Source organism: Gigantopelta aegis, unplaced genomic scaffold (assembly GCF_016097555.1).
Source record: "Gigantopelta aegis isolate Gae_Host unplaced genomic scaffold, Gae_host_genome ctg5169_pilon_pilon, whole genome shotgun sequence".
Lineage (NCBI taxonomy): Eukaryota > Metazoa > Mollusca > Gastropoda > Neomphalida > Peltospiridae > Gigantopelta > Gigantopelta aegis.
Genome location: NW_024534259.1, coordinates 584 through 25,336, shown reverse-complemented (window position 1 = coordinate 25,336; position 24,753 = coordinate 584). Strand labels below are relative to the sequence as shown.

The 24,753-nt window shown below is 34.9% G+C and overlaps 3 pseudogenes; 1 reads left to right on the top strand and 2 right to left on the bottom strand.

Annotated features, from left to right (window-relative positions):
• Positions 1-295: 295 nt before the first annotated feature.
• Positions 296-4,717, bottom strand: LOC121366277 (annotated as a pseudogene).
• Positions 4,718-5,587: 870 nt separating this feature from the next.
• On the top strand, positions 5,588-16,342 carry LOC121366276 (annotated as a pseudogene).
• LOC121366275 lies at positions 16,339-18,671 on the bottom strand (annotated as a pseudogene).
• Positions 18,672-24,753: the final 6,082 nt, after the last annotated feature.

Sequence of the window (24,753 nt, the reverse complement as noted above, 5' to 3'; positions counted from 1 at the left end):
GCAAGAGAGAGAGAGAGAGTCATTAGACCAATGCACCAAGAGAACAGTTCTTAACAGTCACCATAGCCATTGCAGCTGAGCATCACGACAAGTAATCACTCGTGACCCATTACAGGACAACACATTGAGCCACTTAACATCAATAGCTAATAGAAACCGTTTACCTGTAGGCCCTCTACAAACTAGGACAAATATTGTAACAGATCAAAGTACTAAAAGAGTATACGTACTAACTAACTTTAAATGAAAGATAGAATGAATCATGAGAGCACCAAACAATAGCTTGTCCACTCACTTCCCAGAGAGTTTGCCCATTGTCACCATGACTTGTTGATATGTCTTAAGTGCCAGCAATACATTAAAAGGATGAATTCGTGCTTTCTTTAACATGGTCTCATCTCGTAGTCGTTCACACACCATGCTTGGCATAGATCGAGAGAGAGGTTTAAGAAGACCAATACTCGACATTTTACCAAGATTTCGTATCATAGCTGTCATTGGCATTTTCACCAACAGAGTTGACCATACCTATAGAACAAACGACATGTTTACTATCATACAACTATCTCTATAACTTACAAGTTCAGAATTGAGATGAACTGAAGGAACATGTTCTCTTACAAGACCATAGACTCTTGAATTAGTTGTACCAAGTAATGTTCATCACATTGTTTAGCTGTTTCCACTGCTAACAAAAAATGCCATTGTTGTTTCAACTTCAGCTACTCCATTGTATTCAGTTTGACAAGCATCAAAGCCTTTTACGATATATTTCAGGACACAACTAAGACCGACATCTCTGACTTTAGATGAGAGAGGCGTAAAGATCCACGATGTTTGACCAACCTTCACGTTGTTGGTATTTAGTAACAGCCATAGCTAATTCTTTAGGAGATTTGTCAAGTACCAATTCTGAATAGCACGACGATGGGGCACGCCCCCCTCCTGTACCAATACTAAGAGCCTCACAGAATGCAACAAAAGCAAATAAATGAGTCGGAATACGACACACTTTATTGAGAGCATCATAAGCTGCTCTTTTAGTTTCTATATTGTCATCTCTAGCACAAAGAGCTAATGCAAATATAATAGGATTTTGTTTAGCAGTACGTCCTTCAATGCTGTATTTGGTAATCTCCTGGACGACTTCAACTCCACGACCACCTTCAATTAATCGCAAAATCGATTCAGCATTTTCCTTGCCAAGCTGTTTTCTCACTAACATAATATACCACCTTCTGAACCTAATACCATAAATCTTCTCAGTCCTCTGCATATCATCTACTTGAAACGAGAATCCGCCTGCACTGTTGGGACCTGCCCTGGGAGCGGTTGCTTTGTGGAACAGTCCCTTCTTCGACTTCCATTGACTCTGCCATTTCAGATGAGATCCCTACACTTATATGTTCTTAAAAAACGTAGTCATGAATAACGGACCTCACTTCTACAACGTGAAGTCAAAGAGTGCTCGATGACGCTGCTCAGGCTGCTGTGGTGCAACTTGCCACACCCACTACTAATGGTACTAATTGAACTTACTAATAAGTCGATTATTCACACTAATTATTATTATAATCTAATGGGACATATTGTGAGTCATGAGAAAGTAATTCCAGTAGAAATAGTGCGAGTGAACCAATGTAAGTATAACAATATTATTATAGCATTACTATCACTTTATTATATAGTATGTAGTCTATGTATCATGATAGCAATGATTGGTTGATAATGCAACTAGTATTTCTCGTAATGAGCTGAGAGAGGCAGCTCGATTGCTACCACAGTATGTTTCATTGATGTATTATTGTCGGATATATTATTATTGATATATTAGGTTATTGTTTACTGGTTCTGAAGACAATGGAGAAGATATGAAGTAAGTGTATGTAATTGTTGAGTTTGCATAATTCTTGTCAGTATTGTTCTGTTAGTGATCCAGTACAAAATATCAAGTGATCCAGTACGAAATATCAGTGATCCAGTACAAAATATCAGTGATCCAGTACGAAATATCAGTGATCCAGCACGAAATATCACTGATACAGTACAAAATATCAGTGATCCAGTACAAAATATCAGTGATCCAGTTCAGAATATTGTAAATTCTAACAATCCAGTTAAGAATATCAGTGATGTTACACATGATAGTTATACTGCATATAAAACTAAAGTCAAGTATACAGATTACCACTAAAGATAAAAGCAAATTTGATGTCAATAGCAGTCATTATAAAGAAATGTCTTCAAGAAGTTTTTCAGAATGGCTTTCACAGTATTTTACAAAAATGATAGTCTACATGATGGCTCACAACATACTAGTCTATCTGAATCAGTTAGTACTGATAAACCTACTACAACTATAAAACCACCAAATAATCTCAGTCTAGAACCATCTGTTTTCAGTCCAGAACTCTCTTTCCTCACTCCAGAACCATCTGTCTTCAGTCCAGATCTAGAACCATCTATCGTCAACACTAGAAAATATTCCACTCTGCCATTAACTCGAAAAACATTCTAACCACAAACCTCCTCAAACCAGTCTATCCAGTTATAGTAATGTACCTAAACTGCCTCAAATTTTACCAAATAATAAATCTCAGACTCTCCCAGTATCATATCGTATTAATCCAAAGAGAATCGTCATCGGTCCAGTAGTCCTGTTTCAGAAATTAGTCCAGTTCTTCCCTTCTGCAAAAAATGAAGAAATAGTTCAACATAGACCATCTGCAGCGACTCATCTATCATGGATTCTTCTATTTTTAATCCACATAATCCATCATTATAAGTCAACTGGTTTCAGAGGGAAAGGATTGTCTAGTGTAAAAAGTCCAAGGAGGCACAAGACTACAACATCAGACTAATGACATTCTTCAACTTACTCCTTCTAGTGGTGGGGCTATGTCTTATAAAATAGCTGTATCTCTACATTATGATGTTGATAATGAAGAAACTGTGAGAACTAAAGTTACACAACCAAGCCTATTAAAATACCTAATGTACATACAAGAAACAATTCTTATTGACAAAAAAACCAGTAAAAATACAACAAGATCATGAAGAGCATAAGAAAGAAGTTCCATTTCCAGACAATGAGCATGAAGAAGAGATATTAGATGAAGTACCAGAATTAGAACGAGTACTTACACCAAATGAAGGAATGAGAGTTAGACAATATATAAGACGTGAAGCTAGTTTAATTGAAGATCAAAGTTTTCTAGTTGACTTCACAACTACTGCCAAAACCAAACAAATGGTAAATAAACTAAGAGGTTAGTTAATTTGTTCTTAATGTGTTCTAGTTGTTATATGTATCTATATAAAGTGGTATTGTCAATTCATTGGAACATTTAACAGATGAAATTAGAGAAGATTATGATGGATTCCTCCTCACTGAAATTGATGCCATTACTTATTATGCATATCGTCAAGTTAGTATAGTAAATATAAAGAAATTTAATACTAACTTATTCACAGGCTGAAGAAGTCCTCAGTGACTACTCACCTCAAACTATAGTGGTATGTTTGTCTTGTAAAATAGTGTCATTTCTTTGTATAGTTAATATCATCTAGTGTACCTAATGCTACACGATTGGAGTCTGCATTGAAACCTAATGTCCTTAGAGCTATCTATGTAAGTGATGCTATAGTCCATACTGTTTATTGTATATTTATGTATTGCAGGATTTTTCTACAGAAACATATTCTTCTTTATTAGGTAAATTTATAATTGTCACTGTGTCACTAATATTATTATTATTGATAATTATATAGATATATTGAAAACATTATTGAATAGTTATAAAAATGGTGCTAAAGCAAAGTCTCTTTGTATTGTTTGTAAAGTATGTTATCATAAAATAAGAAATTATAGGATACACTCACTGTTAGGGTGGACCAGATACATGTATTTACTTCAAAAGAAAACCCATTACACCAGCCAAATTATTAAAAGATAATGATTTATTGAGGTAGAGAGCTTTAACTATTATAATAATTATGTCATTTGTTATTTAGGTTTTGGAAAACTCTTGGAAGTTATATGAGCAAGATATCACTTAATGAGCCATCCATAGTCCACTTCATGGATGGTAATGTTGCTGGTAATAAACAAGGGAAGACGTAAGGGGTAGTCCTTCTCATACTTGATATATGTCATTATGTATAGTTGCTGTCTAATTTAGAGGCTGCAATGTTTTCACATAAAGTAAAAGTGGAATCACCTTTGGAACTGGAGCCAAAAGGTAATTATAGATGGGTGTGGTCACTGTATATTGTCACTGACACAGGGCGGAGCATGATAGCTACATATTTTATTCCAGAGATGTTCAAAATATGGAAAAGCACACGCTACAATAAATTTAAATTATATTAATGATTCATTATAATCTTCGAATTAAATATGAAATATAGGTTTCTGGCTGGACAGATGGTCTAGGATTGAGTCTCATTCTTAATTGTGTTAACCAACTTAGAACCCAACCTTTGTCTTTTGGTGAAGGCATTACCTAGTTGGGTTTGGTCAATGTTGTAAATGTACTACTCGGTATTACCTTGTCCATTACATGTTTAGTAATGCGTCCATTAGTACTGACAGTAAAAGTAGAAAATCCTTCCACAATAACTCTAATTTAAGAAACAACATCAAATATTACAGAACACATTCTCTTACCTCCATGGCAACCAGGGAAGGAATCTTGGTAACCCTCGTACCCTCCATCTTGCTTCTATTTTACCAAAATCAATGTCTTTAGTTATTTTTAAAAGATCTAGCTCTGCCTTGTGATAAATAAAACGTATATATTGATGAGATGAGATGAGACAAAGTTGGTACATGAACGACCTCTAAAATATTTATCATATCATTCATAATATATTGATATACCTGATAGTAATAGGAAAGTGCCCTAACTTGTTTTCAAAGATATATCATTCTCATAAAGGCTATCATAACTATGATGACCACTCAAAAATTGAGGTATCTATTATAAATAATATTATCAAGAAATGTCATCAAATAAAACAATACCTCATCTCGTAACTTTAACAAGACAAAAGATAATTGAGCTGCCGTGGGTCTGTCCACTTCATTCCTAGAAGGAGGGATATTTTCTGGTAGATGTGGTTTATCAGACTCCATTGCAGTGACTGGTATTGGACTGATATATGTTAAAGGAATGTGTTGTTCCTTTTCAAGTAATGCTGTCTTTTGAAAAATTTGTGAGTTGATGCAACGAGAGGTGGAAAGTGGGTGGAGTTTGTTTAGATTGGTTTGATGCTACAGGTATATTAGGGATCAAAAAACTCCACCCATTCCATGATCTGATGATAGGAGTTCTACACATAATAAATGGTGGCTCTATCCGTGATATCGAGTGATCTGCCCCTCTCTTACAGACACTGCTATTTAGAGAGAAGCATTGACGTAATATTGTTATGCTCCTCAGATGACTACTGCAAGGAGAGGTAGCCATTTTGATAGACATAGTGCCTATTAACAAAATGTATTTGAATGTAATTAAATGAAGGAACTTATTACTTACTAGTATGCACGAGTACACTCCAAAGGTCATTAATTTTAACCCTCAAAATGGCGTCTGGTAGCATCTCTACTGAGGAATCAGGACAACACGATGATAGTTCCTTGTGTACATCTCAGGCCAAAAAGAAAAAGAAATATTTTCATAGGGAACTACGTTACATGATGCATGGATTTGGTGACGATCCTAATCCGTATGATGAGACTGTTGATATGGTAGATGATCTTGTAGTAGAGTTTATCACAGAGATGACTGTCAAGGCTATGGACATTGGTAAAAAGGGCAAAATACAAGTTGAAGATATTCTCTATTTAACTCGTAAAGATCCAAAAAAGCATGCTCGAGTTCAAGATTTATTATTAATGAATGAAGAATTAAAAAAAGCAAAACGTATTTTTGAAACAACACAAGAAGACATCTGACAACATTATAATAATCATATAGTATAAAATGACAAATATTATTATTATCGATTATCCAAATTCTCTTGAAGTAACTTGTCAATATCAATATTAACATAATCAGTGTCTGTTCCAGCACTATCTGTTTAATAAAGTTAGGTTTTCTTATAACTTTACTATCAGTTAATGGAGGTAATATACCAACTATTGGTGTAATAGGTTGAGGATCACTCCAACCATGACTTAATTTGCCACCAGCAGTTGATCGTTTTGGATGTCGTGTAGTTGTTCTTGTTACAGTATTGTCAGTTAAATAAAGAGTTAATTCAGTATTAAAAGGAAGTGGATCTGATGACTTGACATTAGGTAATATCTCATTGCTCATTGTTACACTCTTTTCTTTAATTTCTATTTTTAGGTTATGAGATTCATCCTCCATTGTTAGTGGTGGTTGTACTAAGGGAGAGATATTGTTTCTATTGCAGGTGGTCTCCTTCTAGTGGTGGTCATTACAGGTACTCTATTAATGACCCTGCTGATTCTAACTCTAATGAAGTACTTAATGCAGAGTGAGTGCGACGAGAGGATGAAAGATTGGACCATTTTGGGTTCCACTGGTGTCCTACATATTTTAACAAGAGCATAATAATAATACATAATATTGTTATATTATTTGCCTGATCTGAATAGGGGGGCAGTTAATGATCGATGGTGTCGCCTTGATGTACGATATCGATCTACAAGTAAGTGACATAAATCATTACCTACTGCACATACAAACCTGATATCACTCCAAGACAAGCTTGAGGTGTTAACTGAGGTTCACTATGTAGATTTAAAGGGAGTAATCTGTTAGAAAATAATTCAAGTTCTTGTTATCATATGTGAGCTAACTCACCGCCCACTCTTTAATTGACCTTTCCGAGTGTTGCCTGTCATGTAACTTTCAGATAAATGTTTGTTTCTCTATTATTGATTTATATTGTGACACACCCACTGTTGTACTTAGTTCTAACAATCTACCAGGATGAACTGAGCACACCTATAATACATTATAAATATAGTAACTGATACAATATCTCATTTTCTTACAGGAGGTTGAAAAGATGCTGGACCTTCAGGTAAAGACCACCTCTTAACAGCAGAATTAGGAGGTACTCTAATAACAGTAGAACGCTTTTGTACTGAGTTCTCTGCGTAGAAATACAAGTATTCAAAACTAAGTATTGAAAATTAAGAGATACCTTCCATTGCAAAGAAGATGAGCCACGCCTTAGTTTGGAATTATTACTAGTTATAAAAAAACCACACCCACCAAGATGTACAACAATGCACAGCTGTGATTCAAATTTTAACCCTTGTGGTGTTTAGGTAAGGATTTTATATTTGTTGTAACATAAAAGAGACAATGATATTTTACATTAGTAATATGAAATTAACACAATAAAACAAATATTTTGACATAATCAGACAACTAACTATACTATTTAGTGTCACACTCAGTATTACAGAATTGTCAAATGTAGCTATCAAGTATTGCATTTAATAATACATGTAAGGTAATCAACACTATCAACAATATTTGTCTGACTCTGTCTACACAGAACTTAATGCACAAAATAAATCTAAATTTATAAAAAAAAACCCTTGTGTGTTGCCCAAACGATTCCTACTCGCTCACCCACTCAGGCTTCCACTTAGGCTCCAGGATTCCCTGCTATTGCTAGCTGGGACCGCCACCTGGCTTGGTAACCCTCGTCTTCGCGAGGTAATCCTGGCTGGAGCGTCGCCCTAACTTAAAACCAGCCGTACGGGATTCCAGCTCTTAGGGAATGTCGCATTCAGGAACCGGGAACTACAAATACACCAGCCTCATCTCGTTTAAAGGGAGACTACCAGCCCTATCCTAGTCGGCCTTTCGGATACTCCGTAGAGTATGCTGGTAACCATCTCAGAGGTCTGATGCATTGCAGAACGCTGGCCCACAACACACTGGCACTCATGACCGTTCAAGTTTCCTTTTATATGTACTTACGATTTTGTCTTCATGCTATTGTGGGGCGTCACTGTGTATGTTTATGAATCTCATTAACGAGAACTATGAATATGATTACTATCATCGACGAAAGTTAAAAATACCAGATTTTGGATGTAATAAATTTATATTATCAGTCACAACGAGGGCAGGGGGGAGGGTCAACTCTCTTCTGGAGTTGGAGATAAAAGGAAAGAAGTTTAGGCTTCATTTTATCCCTCTTAATTTTGCAGTAGGTGTAAGATTTTCAGGTAGTTCTAATAATATTAACTTCTCAATTGTACATTGATCTTGTGAAGGGACAATGTCCTGATCTTTGGTAGTTTGTTAATGCCTTTGCCATTATGATGTCTGTATACGCTTGCTTGAATGACCTGAAATCATTTTTTCAGACTAACCATATAGTATACACATATATGTGTATACTATATGGTTAGTCATAGTATTCACCTCATCTGTTAGGTAGTCCATTGTAGTGAGACATATAATAGATGACATATATAAACAGTGGTTGTTTCTATTGCCTACAGTTTACATTTTCTATATGAAAAGTGCATGTACATTTGAACCTTCATCTGATTGATAGAAAACCATGAATGCATCTTGTTGAATGATTTTGCTGTATTAACAGGAGTAACCTATGTTCTGGTGATTGATTGTACAAAATACAATTTTGCACATACATTACTGTTACTGATATAGAACTATTAAGTATTGTTTTCTGTGGAGAGTATAATGAAGAGTAGTGTCTAACTCATCAAAATCAAGTCCTGAAGGTAGATTTTCTTGTTACCCTGTTCAACATAATATTGAGTATCATTACTAACATATATATTTTCAATACAAGCACACACTACTAGTCTGTGTCTTACTGTTGCTGTAATTCCATTTGTTACATGTCACTGTGATAAAAAGAGTCAGATAGCTGATAAAATATTACTGAATTGTAACCTGTTTCCATCCAGTCATTAGAAAATTTTGTTCTACTAGTTGTTTTGTCCTGTAGTCAATAATAAACATTTTAAAATGTGATACAAGGCCTTACCTTGCATCAAATAATTCAGTTAAATTATTGACTAGTTTAACACAATACCCATGAGCATCTTGGTATCTATCAGAACAATGATTCATGCGTATCTGTTTTCACAAATAAGCTCTGATATTTATTGTATTTTTCTCTTTTACTTGATAGAGTTTGAACAAGAAATTCTGACAAAAGTGTTGTTGTACCACTGTTATACCTGTACATCCTGTATAAGCTTAGTAATACCTTCAGAAAACATACTCCTGTGTGACAGCATAAGTTTGCATTAATTTGAATGTTTTTAACTTTAAAATATTATACCTGACTTTGTACATTCACAACATGTATGTTTGTTGGTTGATTACAGGAATTCTAAAAAATAGAGTGGTTCATCAGACACTGGAGGACACCACTAACATAGCAATTGCTAGCTGTGTTGGTGATACAAGGAGGCTGTAATATTATATAAAACAGCATGGCTATAATTTTTTTCCACGAATACACGTATATAGTTTGCGCATGCGTGGACCAGTATTGAACAAAAGGGTTAAAATTGAAGGCTAGCACTCTATACAATGTCAAGAAGAGTTGCTATTAGTTTAACTCATGTTGAATATATTGAAGGTAATTAACTACACGGAATAAATTGTTATTTTTTCTTCTTCCTAATAATAAGGTGATAGAATAGGATACATATTGGCTGGTGTAGTCTGTTCCCAATCTTTCTACTCATCTCTTTTATAACACTGATAGCTATTCGAAGAGACTTATATACAGTGAGTATAAATGACATTAATCAAATAATTTGATGTATTTTTGCATAGATTTTCTATTTTATTGGTCTTATTCTCAATGAAGGGGTTAATTTTATTCTAAAACATATTATTAAAGAACCTAGACCTGATTCTGGTAATATAAAGTGCCACACCTATTATATAATGTTTGTGTGTAAAAAACAGATCTTTACAGTTCAAATTTATTTGTGGAGTATGGAATGCCGTCAAGCCACGCCCAATTTATGGCATTTTTTGCTGTATATTTCACACTGTTTATTTTTATAAGGTAATCACATGACTATCATGTAACATCACATGACTTTACAACAGGACTACCTTATCAGAAGGAGTGATGGACATTAGTTTGAAAGCCATCACATCTGCTGGTACAATAGGAGGGCATGTCTTTGTTCATTTAGCAGGTATACAAAGAGTTAAATTATTACCACCTATCACTATCTGTTATCAGGTATTATTTAGGTTATCATACTTCTTCTCAGATAATTTTTGGCATTGTTTTTGGAATTGTAATGGCTTTGTATTTGGTTTACTTGTGTACAGGTATATAATGACTCATTTGTGTGACACACTTTATCCTACCCATTGTTTCTAGATGTTTATAGCTCCCTATTTTCCATGGATCTATTTCTGGTAATGAAGTAATGATGATGTATTCAATATTACTTTATTATAATAGGAAAGTCAATGATAAATTATTAATTAAAGATTTCTCTTTAATTCCTAATATTTTTATGGTATGAATTTACTTCAGCAAAATATGAATCAAGGTATTATAATTATAATGATTTATTTTTTATTTTTATAATATTTTTAGGACTAGATCCAAAAGAAGAGTTTGATTAATTAATTTTAATATTTTATTAGTTATGTAAAATTTATTAATTCACAGGTTTGTCATGACAGGTTATTACATGTATTGGGACGTTAATTAGAGTAGTGGCAGCATGGCACTAAGTGATGACGTTGAGTATATTGTTCTATACAGGTTATTACCTACCTGGCTCACGGCTATGTTCTACCATTCATTCTATTCTATGTGTCACTAATATCAGGATGGGTGATCATATTTGAAGGATTACTCCACGTGGAGGCTCTTCTGATATGTGTGGCTGTAATTGCAGCTCTCAACATAGTCACATGTTTATCATGTGTCTGGTCAGTACATATACGATGTCTTCTTACATGCAGAAAGGTGACGATAATATTAATACATTAATATTAATGTTTGTGTTATGATATATAGGTACCTATTGGCAGAGCTACCACGTCAAGGTGGTCCCTACCCCAAACAATGGACACACTGAGTTAGTTCTTTTGAGACGAGATAAGGTAACATCCTTTGTCATGTAATCACATGACAGTCATATGATCTTTAGGATGTTGTCTCTGGTAGAGAAATTATCAATTTTCTATTTCAAAAGATCAAATATATTTATAACAGTGAAGATGAAGGAACATTTATTCCGATAGATTTTCCTATTGATAAGACCATAATAGAATACAAAGAGACAAAAGGGTTCTTAAATGAACAAGATATTCAAACAGCTGTACAAAAATATGGTCTCAATAAGTTAGTAATCAAATGTATTGTGTATAACTGATGACATCATTACTGTTAGATTAACAATGATATCTCCAGATTTTTGGACATTGTTTAGAGAGAGAGCAACTGCACCTTTCTTTGTCTTTCAGGTTAGTATCAACAACAAAATATTAAAAGGAATTATAAATATAATTATATTATATATATATATTTTATATATAGGTATTTTGTGTTGGATTATGGTGTTTAGATGAATACTGGTATTACAGTATCTTTACTTTAATGATGTTAGTAATGTTTGAGGCACTTCTTGTTCAACAGGTATATATGATATTAATTAAATGTTTTATTAATATTTTTATAGCAAAAAAACGTAATTTGGCAGAGATTAGAAAAATGGGAGCTACACCTTATAATGTCCAGTTAGTGAAATATGTCATGTGATGACATTAGTGATGTCACAAGATATGATGTCATAGGTCATGTGATCATTTATAGGTGTATCGAGGTGGACATTGGATGAAAATATCAACAGAAAATCTTTTACCAGGCGACATAGTTTCCTTTGGTGAGACCACACCCCTTTAATTAGAGCTAACTAATCTATACTAGGTCGTAACTATGAGGGTCACTTGGTCCCTTGTGATATTCTCCTTTAAGAGGATCATGTATTGTTGATGAGTCCATGTTAACTGGAGAATCTGTTCCTCAAATGAAAAGTAAGTCTCCTTAGAATGTAATGAGTTTATATAATTTCATAATTTAGGAACCTATGGAATCATGTTTAATACCAGGAGGTGTTCTAAATATTGCCCGTGATGGAAAATACATGTTGTATTTGGTGGGACAAGAATAGTACAACACACGCCACCTAATAAAGAGGCGGGGCTTAGAGGACCAGATAGTGGATGCATTGGCTACGTCTTACGAACTGGTTTTAATACAGCCCAGGTGGGTGGTCTGATACATCAATTATTATATCTCATTTAAAATAGGGTAAATTGTTACGTACAATATTATATGGTGTAAAAAAAAAACGTGTCCACAGCCAATAATTTGGAAACTTTCATGTTTATCATGTTCTTGTTAATATTTGCTATAACAGCATCTGTCTATGTTTGGATTTAAAGGTACATATGTACATATGATGTATATGTACATATGATATATATGTATATGTACATATGATGTACATGTATATGTATGTATGATGTGTTATGTATATAGGTACTGAAAATCCTGAGCGTAATCGCTACAAGTTGTTCTTGGAGTGTACTCTCATTTTGACATCTGTTAGTACCACCTGAATTACCAATAGAGTTATCTTTAGCAGTGAATACGTCACTAATATCATTAGCTAAAATTGGTAGGGGTACTTCATATATATGTAGATGTCTTATCGCATCTTGTTATAACAGGTATTTATTGTACAGAGCCTTTTCGTATTCCATTTGGTGGTAAAGTAGATATTTGTTGTTTTGATAAAACAGGTACATTAACAAGTGATAATTTAGTAGTAAATGGTATAGCTGGTCTCAACAGGTATGTCCCTGCTCATTATAGCTAATTATAATTATCTTGATTAGTTCTAGTATTAAAGTTGATCTAGTCCCAGCCAATGAAGCTCCACTTCACACCCAGTGTGTATTAGGTTCTTGTCATGCATTGTCAATATTAGATAATGAGTTGATCGGAGATCCTTTAGAAAAGGCTGCCATTAAAGCTGTTGAATGGAAGATATCTAAAAGTGGGTGTGTCACATAACCTGATGTAATATTGTATAATTTTAGATGATGTCATGTCACCATTACGAGGTCCCAAATGTTCTCTACATGTGATTCATCGGTTTCATTTCTCATCAGCTTTAAAACGTATGTCTGCTGTCAGTGCTATGACCACACCCTCCCTCAGACCACACCCACATATATTGCATGCGTTAAAGGAGCACCTGAAAATTATTAAAACTATGGTAATGAAAATGTAATGAGAGGGGTTTACTCACTGTTTGCTTAGTTAACAGAGATACCTGCTAATTATGATACAATTTATTTGAAGTTAGCTAAGAGAGGAGAGCGTGTGCTAGCATTAGGTATAGAGATATGGGACGTCTATCTTTAAGGGAAGCCAGTGGACTTAAACGTGAAGATGTTGAGAAAAACTTGTCATTTGTTGGTTTTATTGCTATTTCATGTCCCCTCAAGAGACATACAAAAGAATGTGTACGAGAGTTACAAGACTCCTCCATCACGTATGTCATAATGATGTCATATATCACTTGGTATATATGTATATATATATTTCGTTAGGTAATTATGATTACAGGAGACAACCCCTTAACTGCTTGTCATGTCGCAAAAGAACTTAAATTACAAACAAAGAAATGATGATTTTTACAACCAAGTGAAGGGGTGTGGTTTTGGGAGACCATTAACAGTGACATTACACATCCATATGAACCAAGATAGACAATATTTATTAGCTTTAGAGGAAACATATCAATTTTGTCTTACAGGTCCAGTAAGTTATATAGCTTATGTGTGGGTGTGGTCAATTATCATGTAGGCATTAGATTATGTACAAGCGATGGGAGATTAGATATTGTACTACCGTTTGTCAAAGTATTTGCAAGAGTCTCTCCTAAAACAGAAGGTATTTTGGTTAATGTAGGATAACCCTTTAATTATACTTTAATGATTAATGTGGGGTAACCCTTATTATATAATGATGTTAAGGTAACTTTTATATAGGAATTAATTATCAATACACTCAAGTCTTGTGGCTTTTATACATTAATGTGTGGTGATGGTACTAATGATGTGGGGCGTTGAAACTGCACAGTAGGTATGGAATCTGTCTTGAGGAGATCCCTTATAATTATAATTTAATTAAATATAGGTGTGTCTCTTTTATCCACTGTTCGCGTGAAGCCTCAGGAGAAACCATCTGAAAGTACTAGTAGTCAGTTGACAAGATCTTCTTTGTCCTCTGTTAGGTAAGCATCACATGATCATAACATAACTTGTCATATGATAAGTAGACAACGAAAGAATGTTAAAGATAAGAGCTCTTCTACTCAGACTCCACCCCGAAATGTAAGGACTGATACTCATTCTTGGTTTAGGTTGAGACTTCATTGATAGAAATTGTTACAAGATTTCATTAAAAAGAGTGAGGAAAATTTACGAGACCCAGCTTTAGTCCGTCTTGGTGACGCTTCCATAGCCTCTCCTTTTACTTCAAGAGAGACCAATATTAAATGCAGTGAGTATGTCCCTGTCATTTGCTGTAATTACACACATCTATTTCCAGTATGTCATGTTATCAAACAAGGTCGATGTACTTTAGTAACTACACTTCAAATGTTTAAAATTAGCTTTGAATGCTTTAATATTAGCATATTCACAAAGTGTTCTCTATCTTGATGGCATCAAATTCTCTGATTTGTAAGACTCTCCCTTTTTATAAAGAAGTCATTAAAATATTTTGTTATAGACAAGCCACACTTCAAGGTATTTTATTGGCTGGTTGCTTTTTATTTATTTCAAGATCTAAAGTAAGAGATAATTATATATACTGTTTCATAACATTATGAATGTTGTAGCCACTGGACATTCTCAGTAAATCTCGACCATTACCTAATATCTTTAATATATATACTATAATGACAGTTTGTCTACAATTCATGGTACATTTCACCTGTTTGATATACTTAGTACGAGAGGCTAAAGTTATTTCACCTCGTAAGGAATTTTAAAATGTTGTATGTGATATATTGATGTTTTGTGTTTATAGATCTGAAGAAGAATTTGTAGATTTGGAGAAAGAATTGAACAGAATGTTTTAAACAGTGCAGTTTATATAATTTCTGTTGCTATGCAGATCAGTAACTTTGCAGTGAATTATAAAGTAATCAAATATAGGCTAATATTAACATGTGTTAAATAAACTATAGGGTCATCCTTTTGGTGGGACTAACGTCTAATAAACATTATTGTATAGTTTACTAATGACTACATCTGTTGTACTAATGTTAGCATCTGGTCTGGTTCCTGACTTGTGTCAATGGCTTGAGATAGTGGAGTTCCCAGTTGAGGTAAGGCTCATAAATATAACAACTTATTAATTAATTGGGTATTGTTTAGTTTCAGACTAAGTTATTGATAGTATTAACAGTCGACTTTTTTGGTTCTTTGTTCATTGATCGTGTCTTATCTTATGGACTTGGTACGGCCAAGTTAAGACAACCTTAATATTATCATAACTTACCATAATTGTTCATGCAACAATAACAAAAAAATGATAATGGTTGCTAAAGTCATTATATAATACATTAAATTAAAATAAGACACTTAACAGAAAAGTCCACAATATTAAAATAACATGTATTAATAGGATAATGTAAAACTACAACATTTAATAATTTAAACTAAACATTTACTGCAAGTGAGAGGACAACTGTTGTGTTTTGGTTGCCAACATTTCAATAACTTTAGTTAATCCATTTACATCAGCTTGAAATGACACATCTGTAAGTCCACCAACTTGACTACGTAATGTAGTAATACATCTTTTGAATTGAACTGGATGAATCATTTGAAGAATTTTGAGCTTCAGTAATTATACAATTAATGAGTTGAGCAAACATTTCAAGATCACGTCCTAGACCAGGTTGTTGTTGATTAGCAACAGTCTCTATCAATTGTGGAGCATCAGTACCTACTTTACGTATTTTCTCAGCAAGTGATAATTCTAATGATTTTGTAGACTTAGTTAAATTAATGGCTTTCTTGGAACGAGAGGTTAGGACCACGAGGGGGTTTTGGGTGCCTTAGCTGGTTTAGAACTTGTTGAACCAGTTGTTGGACGACCTGGGATAGGTGGAACATCTGAAGAACTTGTTGAACCAGCTGTTGGACGACTTGGGATAGGTGGAACATCTGAAGAACTTGCAGAAACAGCTGTTGGACGACTTGGGATAGGTGGAACATCTGAAGAACTTGTTTAAACCAGCTGTTGGAGACTTGGGATAGGTGTGAACATCTGAAGAACTTGTTGAAACAGCCGTTGGACGACCTGGGATAGTGGAACATCTGAAGAACTTGTTGAACTAGTTGTTGGATGACTTGGGATAGGTGGAACATCTGAAGGAGTAAAAGATGCTACAGGTGGTCCTTCACTTCTACTGGGAGTGGGTTCACTCTGTTTACGTGGCGGTCTTGGAGGTGGTGGGCGTGGCACTGCTGGCTGGCTGGTCTTCTGACTGTACTCTGTTCATAGGAGGTGGAGGAAGTGCTCTATTTGACCGTGACGGTAGATCTGGAGGATTTTTATTCCCTGTTTGAGTAGGAAGAGAACGGGGTGTACCTCCATTTATTTGAGGAGGTCGAGGTGGACGTTGTGACAATGGTATGTGAGAAGCTGAAGGAGTTTCTACTGAAATGCTGTCCACACGAGGTGGACTTTCTCCTCTAATGTAGCTTCAACAGCTATAAAGGGGTTAAAATAATAATATTCTAACTAGTATGTGAATAGAACATACTTTCATTGATGTCAGATATAGAGTTTAGTTTGCTAGAAACTTCAGCAAAACTTGGTCGATCATCTGGTTTCCATTCCCAACCTAAAAAAACAAAACATTACATTAAGTTATTGTAAATTGAGTACATACATTTTTTCATCAGTTCATATATGGCAGGTGGACAACCTTCAGGTGATAACATTCTATATCCTGACTCTAACAGTTCATAAACCTGTGCTAACTCTGCACCTGGATAGGGTGACATACCATATGTGGCTAGCTCCCATAAGAGAACACCAAATGCTATAAAAGGTATGAGAACAATTTTAACAATACTATAATTACATACCCCAAACATCTGATTTAATTGAAAACTTGTTATAAGCTAATGCTTCAGGGGCTGTCCACTTGATGGGGAACTTAGCTCCCTCACGAGCATTATAAATATCACTCTCCATCAATCGACTGAGACCAAAATCAGCCACTTTTACAAGAAAATGTTCACCAACTAAACAATTACGAGCAGCTAGATCTCTGTATAAGAGAAACAAATATGACACCTCTGTCTGTCACTCATTTTACACTTACCTATGTATCATGTTCATCTCTTCCAATATGCCATTGCAGAGGCTACTTGCTGTGCCTATATACTAATGTCACAGCTTCTAAAATCTTTTCCTTCTGGTCCTCTAAGATAATCTAAGAGGTTACCTTTTGGCATGTACTCTGTAATTATAAAGAAGGGAAGTTCCCGTGTACAGACCCCGAGGAGTTGGACCAAATTTGGATGTCTGACCACGTTTCATAACATTAGCTTCTTTTAAGAATTCCTTTGCATCAGTGGTCTCCTCCTACAGGACAAATTAATATACATATTACTTGCTAGTATGTTGACCATATAAGGTAGTCCACTACATGTACTACATGTAAACATAGGATGTGAAAACTCTCTTAAGAGAGTTGACCACTTACTCTAAATGTCTTTACAGCCACAGTAACACCACGACCTTAATAACAGCTTTATAGACTTCACATATTGTCCCCCTCCTAACTTTTGGCCCATTTCTAAGTTAGACCGATCAAATTCCCATTCATCAAAGTCATGTGACACACCATAGACAGGAGGTTTACGTGAATTAGGTGCAGGATAATGGAGTGTGGTTGTCAAACCATCTGGACTCTTTGAGTGATGTTTAACTAACTCTGTTAGTGTATCAAACTTTGATTCTGGAGTGACATAATATTGATTGGTCACTGGGTCTGAGTGAATACGATAGTGGAACACGCGTCCATCATAACGCAATGATACAGAAAATTGACCTGGCTTTGCTTTCACTTTCACGTATTAAGAAACTACCATTAATACCAGATCCTAACAAAGTTCAGCTTCAGCTCGAGTGATATTACCAAAAAACCACGAATGTTTCTCAAGACTATCTAGTTTGACAATATAGGATGCAGGTAGCCATCCAGTATCACCATTTCTGTTAGTACCTTCTACCCAATCACCTGTGTCACTACTACGAGTTATCTTTAGCTGATCTCCTTTACGTATTGACAATTGTCCTTGTTGACTTGTGACATAATCGTGTTTAGCAATATATAAGTCAGGATCACTGTCTATATCAGTGAGGTTTTCAAAAGAGTGCCATCTTTTATCAGGTGTGAGAGAGTGATTTGAATCAGGACTAAATGCACGACTTGGATCTTCTAGTCCTCCGTTCTCTAAAGAATGTATTGTTGTAAATTGAAACAGTTGACTACCGATAGAAACATTTAGGATGTTGTTGTTGATTTTGATAAGAGATAGTGCCATATCTTACCATAACAATACTTATACAATGTTATGTGTGTGTGTGGTGTGTGTGGTGTGTGTCTCACAACTATATAATGTCATATTATAATAAAGGCTAAACTAAACAGAAATAACAACAGAGGGATGCAAAATGATCATGGCTAAATTCACACACACACACACATCAGCTATTTACCATGTATTGTTGTCTCTGGACTTTCTTGAGGGTCAGGACGATACTCAAGGTCAATATATGATCCTGGTGTTCCTGGTACAGTAGGAGGGGCAGGGACAGGAGGTTGTGGACGTGATGTTGTCTTGGCTCCTGTTGATCGCTTACTTTTAGTAGCACGTCTTCTAGAGCACTTGAATTGCTGCTTGCTTTATTACCCATCTCTCATTTAGTTGATAAATAGAATTATATAAATCTACAAACAATTTAATACACAAATCATAACTGATCTCTGATACACTATCTTGGCTAGTCTTTCACTATTAGTTGATGCTTCAGGAGTTACTCATGTTAACTATATCTGATATCATGTGTGCGAACGATGCGACAACAAACACACCATAATAATCTATACACGCTGTTAAAATATCTACAATATATACATACTTACCTAGAACATAATTCTATGTTATGTTTTAGGAAAAGAGAAGCGTTGCTGAGTCAAAGACAGCTCAGGAGAGAAGTCGATCAAAAACACTTGGTGGGATATGGCTAAATAAGATCATGATCATCACGTGATTAACATTTTAGCAGCCAGCCAGCCACACCCATTACATTTTTTCTGCTTTTTTCACTTTTTGTTGTTTCTTACTATCATGGAAAACAAACTGACAGACAGTGACAGCTTAGGAGTGCAATATAGCAATAATAATTTATTGAACTAGTTAAGAGCTTTTACAATTAATGTATGAGGTCTGTATAGCGGAAACATGAGATTTAATGACGATCGATTATTAAAAAGGGTGTGGCTTATCTATATTTTATATGGTTGCCTGAAGCCACACCTATATCTATTTTCCTCACAATTGAATTGACACTGTAAGAAGACGCTGCTTTACTAAGTTTGCTTTCTACCTCAACAGATTACATGAAGTGAGATGAGGTATGCCTAGTCTATTACTTGTAAAGGGTATGTATGTTAAGAGAGACACGACAGCTAGCAGTCGTTATTATCTGATGCAATCAAATTATGTTGGCATACGTGATCAGATAGTATTCCAGTCGTTCTTGTAAGGATCTCTTTATAATTATGCTATTTGTATAACGGAATATATTAATATTTCAATTGGAAATGATTGCTCAATAGTTTACAATACAAAGTATTAATACACTGAAATCATACATTAATAATAATATGTTATTATACAAGGATAAAATGTTGCATATAGTGAAACTATGGTATGACTGTTATTTTACGATATATTAGTGTGCATTGAATAGTGAGATCACACTTAAAATAACTATTAAGTATTTCTATGAGAAGGACATGAAAACACTAATGACATGTCATGTTTCGCCCACACAGTCATTATGTCCAGTCGAAAGAAGGCAAAAAACAAGTTTCTACTGCTGTGCTAGTCCTACCAATTACAATGAAGATGATTCTAGTGTGGCGTCATCACCTGCCAGTGTGTGGTCAAAGAGAATTGTTCGTAAAGAAGTGAACAGAGACGTCGTGTCATGATGAATCAATACTTTGATGAGCTGGTGACCCTTTTGTCAATGGTCAGTGATCGTATTACTCCAAGGAAAAGGACAAAGCTTCGACATTACAAGAAGCTGTACGTTTGATGAAACAATATTATGATCTTGAGCAGAAATCCATTCCAAAATAGAGTCTTCTGATTACAGACCAGGGTTTTTAAATCGAGGAGAAGTGATTTCATTTCTGTTAGATGCACTCAATGCTTTTCTAATGGTTGTATCTGATAAATGGACGCATTCTTTATAGCACTGATCTCATTACATCATTAACTGGTTACATGCCAACTCGTCTCATTGGTCAACGTATTTATGACTGTGTCCACGAGGAAGATCAATTTGTTATTAAAGAAATGTTTAGAATCCCGATAATGTATCAGGTGTTCCTATAGATACCACACCTATTACTTCATTTCCATCGCGATTCTTTCAATGCCGTTTTAAAATATTTACCAATGACACTTCTGCAGTTCCAGTGTGTCGTGATTTCTCGTGTCTATCTTATTTACGTCAGTGAAGGAAATACCTGTGGATGATATCTCACCTCCTCCTAGTCCATCTGATTCTCCACTCTGTATACCTCATCCTCAATCTTGTGTTTTATTGATAGGTAAATTTGGCACTAGTCTGACATCTGTTGATCAACCAGTAACTACTAATGATGTTAATTTTGAGTTTGAATTAAGAGTGAGTAAAGAAGGAAAAATTTTAGATATGGATCCCCAAGCTACACTTATTTAGGCTACACATCTGCTGATCTTGTTGGCTCTTTATTTTTTGATTACATGATCCAAGCCATCTTGATAAAGTCAGCGAGTCAATATCTCATTTTCTCACTAAAGGTCTCGGTATTTCTCAACATATCGTATTTTATCTAAAAGTAGTCGTTACTTGTGGGTGGTATCTAAAGGTTTTCTTCTTATAATCAATGGAATCAAAACTGAATCATGTTTTGTTACAGTGCAAATATTAGGTTGTGATGAAATACTCTCAGAGTATCGTTTTGCTCAAGAGAAACGATTCCTTACCAGATTTAAATGGGCCAGAATTCTATCAACCCAAACCAGTTACATTACCTTTGAATAAAGATCTCCCTGGTATTAGTAGTGTCTCAACAACGTCATCAAGTAGACCTGATACATCTGTACATATTTCAAGTACCCTACACTTCTAACAGACCTCTCTTAGTACCGTCATCGTCTGTTGGTTCTTTGTCTAAGTTATTAGGACCAGCACCTCATCAAAACTATATCTACTCTTGCTGGTCCTACTCAATTAATTCCTAATCTTGTTCAAGGACTTGCTATGTCATATCCGCAGCAGCAACCACCATGCCGTCATCATCATCAGCACAACAACCAGATTCCTGTTACAACAACTTGTGCTGCAGTTCCACATTTCGGAACAAGTTATTCTCAACATTCTCCAAGTATTGATATTATTCGTCAAGAGTTTAGAACGGAAAAATCAGAACTGTTTGAGATGCAGAGGAAATACTAGCTCAGCAACAATTGTTTGATCAAGAGAGAAAGCAGTTTTATGCCATCACTAATCAAGTAATGGCAGTATTGGTAGTCATGGTAATGAACAAGGGGGTGTGTCTAATAGTAATCCTTCTAGTCCTTGGACTGGACCAGCAACTAGTCAGGGCAGTCCACTTAATGATATGATCGATCCAAATATGGCATTAGCTATAAGAAATGGGCCTCAAATGAAATCACCAGTCCTTTACCAACATCTCAGACAGCCTTTTCATTTCCTTCTCAACAGAACTATCCTTCTTCTGGTCCTTGTAATGCACCATCACACACTTCATATCCATCTAATGTACCTTTTCTCAACACAATCTCTTGGCCCACCTTACTCCATGTTAGCCACACCCACACCCCTCATCATCATCATTGTATTCAATGGTAAACCCATTAGGACCCCTCCCTCAAGTATTGGCTGGTCCATCTTATATGGAGGCCCGAATACTTCGTATAATTCCCACCCTCCAACCAATTACTACATGGTGACTATGGTAACCATGGTAACCATGGCCTAAATATGACCCACAGCACCCCCTCAATCACAAATATTCAATGTGTATTCAAGTAATGGTAACTGAGTTGTATTTCTATATTACGTGTAAATCGAGCACTATAAATTTATGTTTTATTATATTATTATTATTATTGTCATTATTATTCATTGAAACCACACCCATACAGTCTTAAGCCACACCTATCATTTTTCAAAGCTAAATATGGTGTCATGTTTACTAGTATTCCGTCCTGTGTTTATTTTGTAATACTAGTATGGCTGGTAAAGATGTCCACTCTATGTGGATTTAGAGATAGTAGGTGTTTCTGGGGAGACGAAATCAATCGTTTCCTAACAAACAGTCAGACTTGCTTGGGTAGTGGAATTTTATTCAAGTTGGTGTGGTCATGTCATCATTTGTGCTCCCACGTGGAAAGAGATTGCTACTCGAGTTGAAGGTAGTACAAATTATCTTATAAATTCTCAGACTGTAATTTGATAGGGTGGTCTAGAGTGATTCGTTTAGCTGAAATAGACTGTTCTCATACTAACAATAGAGATGTCTGTCAGTCGTATTCATTTACCAAGCTTTCCCAACAATTAAAGTAAATGAATATTTTTTTGACTTGTTAGTCATTTTTTGTCTAGTTTTTTAATGCACAGGAAAAAGATCCTCATTCAAAAAATATAAAGAAGTTTTCAGGTACATAACATTGTTATAAAGATATTATCATCTTTATATATTATAGGTAGTAGTTAAAATGGAGAGTATTATATCAGCTATTATTGATCATGTGATGAACCGGGTCCCCTTTAGTCCCCTCTCTCCTTCACCGTTAGCGATGAGTAATTATATTAAAATTAATTTTTATTGTAAAACAGTAGCACTGTTTTAAATATTGAATTTGCGATAAACCAATGTAATATTATTTGAAGAAGAAGACTCTCTTTGTGGACCAGAGGTTTAGTTTGTCCTTTAGGTTTTCTCATTTTTTTATCTTGCATACGTATAGATTATATTAGACTGGGTGTCCAACTTGAATCGATTATTAATAAGGAGAGTATTACATTCTAATATTATGTGAGTATCAAATGTTTTGCTTTGATAATCATTTATCTATTATTAGGTAGAATTATTACATCAATATTCTATTCTTGGCTTCCCCTCTCTGCTAATTCTACCAACTACTGGTCACTACCCTATTATATCAAAGTATATTATATATGACTCACAGGTTTAAAAATAATAATGATCTATAATTGTAGGAGTTCTGCTGGAGATAATGATATCGTTTGAAGATTTTGAATCTAAAATTAAAGAAGTTTTGAACGATCACAAATAAATACACCCACAAATTCTATTTGGCAGGCTTCTGTCTCTAGTCCAACTGGATATTAACTGCTAGAAAGGGATATAATTATCATCTCAGATGAATGATTACAGATTTAATGACAGGGTTACATGGAGTGATTTTACTAGTACTATATTCATATGCATTAAGAACAGAATCAGCCACCATGAGGTAATATCTGGTGAAGACTTTTATAACTCTATCAGTCTTGTATATCACCCATTAGAAAAGGTATTTGATGTAGTTATATTAAAGAATTATCATTCCTAAAAATGTATAGGCTTTCCATTTTGCTCAACGATTCAATATCTTCAGAGTTGCGTTCCTTACGATATAAGTTAGATTCAAGTACTATGTAAATGTTTATTCCCTCAAGAGATATGGCGAAAGTACTTTTACGTTAAAAAGTCAGTTTCATGAACAATTTACTACATATCGGTTCATTACCTTTTATAGTTGAGTAGTAAGATATTTCCCAGACACTCCATATTGGGTGTCTTGTAAAGGAAGTCAAAATTATTTTCGTGGATATCTTGTGGTCTATGGAGTCTCACCTGCAACACTGTGACTGTGATATCTTTAAAACCCTACCAGAGTTAAATCTTGTTGGTACTAGTAAATTAGTGTTACATGCAATGGTAAAGTTGGTGGGGTCAAGTTCTTTAACTGTGAAGAATGTAGACTACATTTTACAGACTTGGTAATTAGTTTGATGAGTAGATCCACTGAGTTATGATGGTGACGCTATCTTGTGGCTTTGGGAGGCTACATAACATTGTTCAACAATAGACTCAAAAATGCAAGTCAACTTGACCCTGTTTATCCAAAAGTTTTATTTCCAACTTATCAATGTGTGTCTTATTGTTATATCAATGTTGAAAAAAGAGAGCTTTGCTATTCCTTCTTGAACCAATTTTGGGTTTAAAGATGGTGACAGTCTCATCAGATCATCATTGTAATACAAGAGAGGGTTTTCTTGTGGAATAAAACAGCTATTTTTTCTATATCTCTG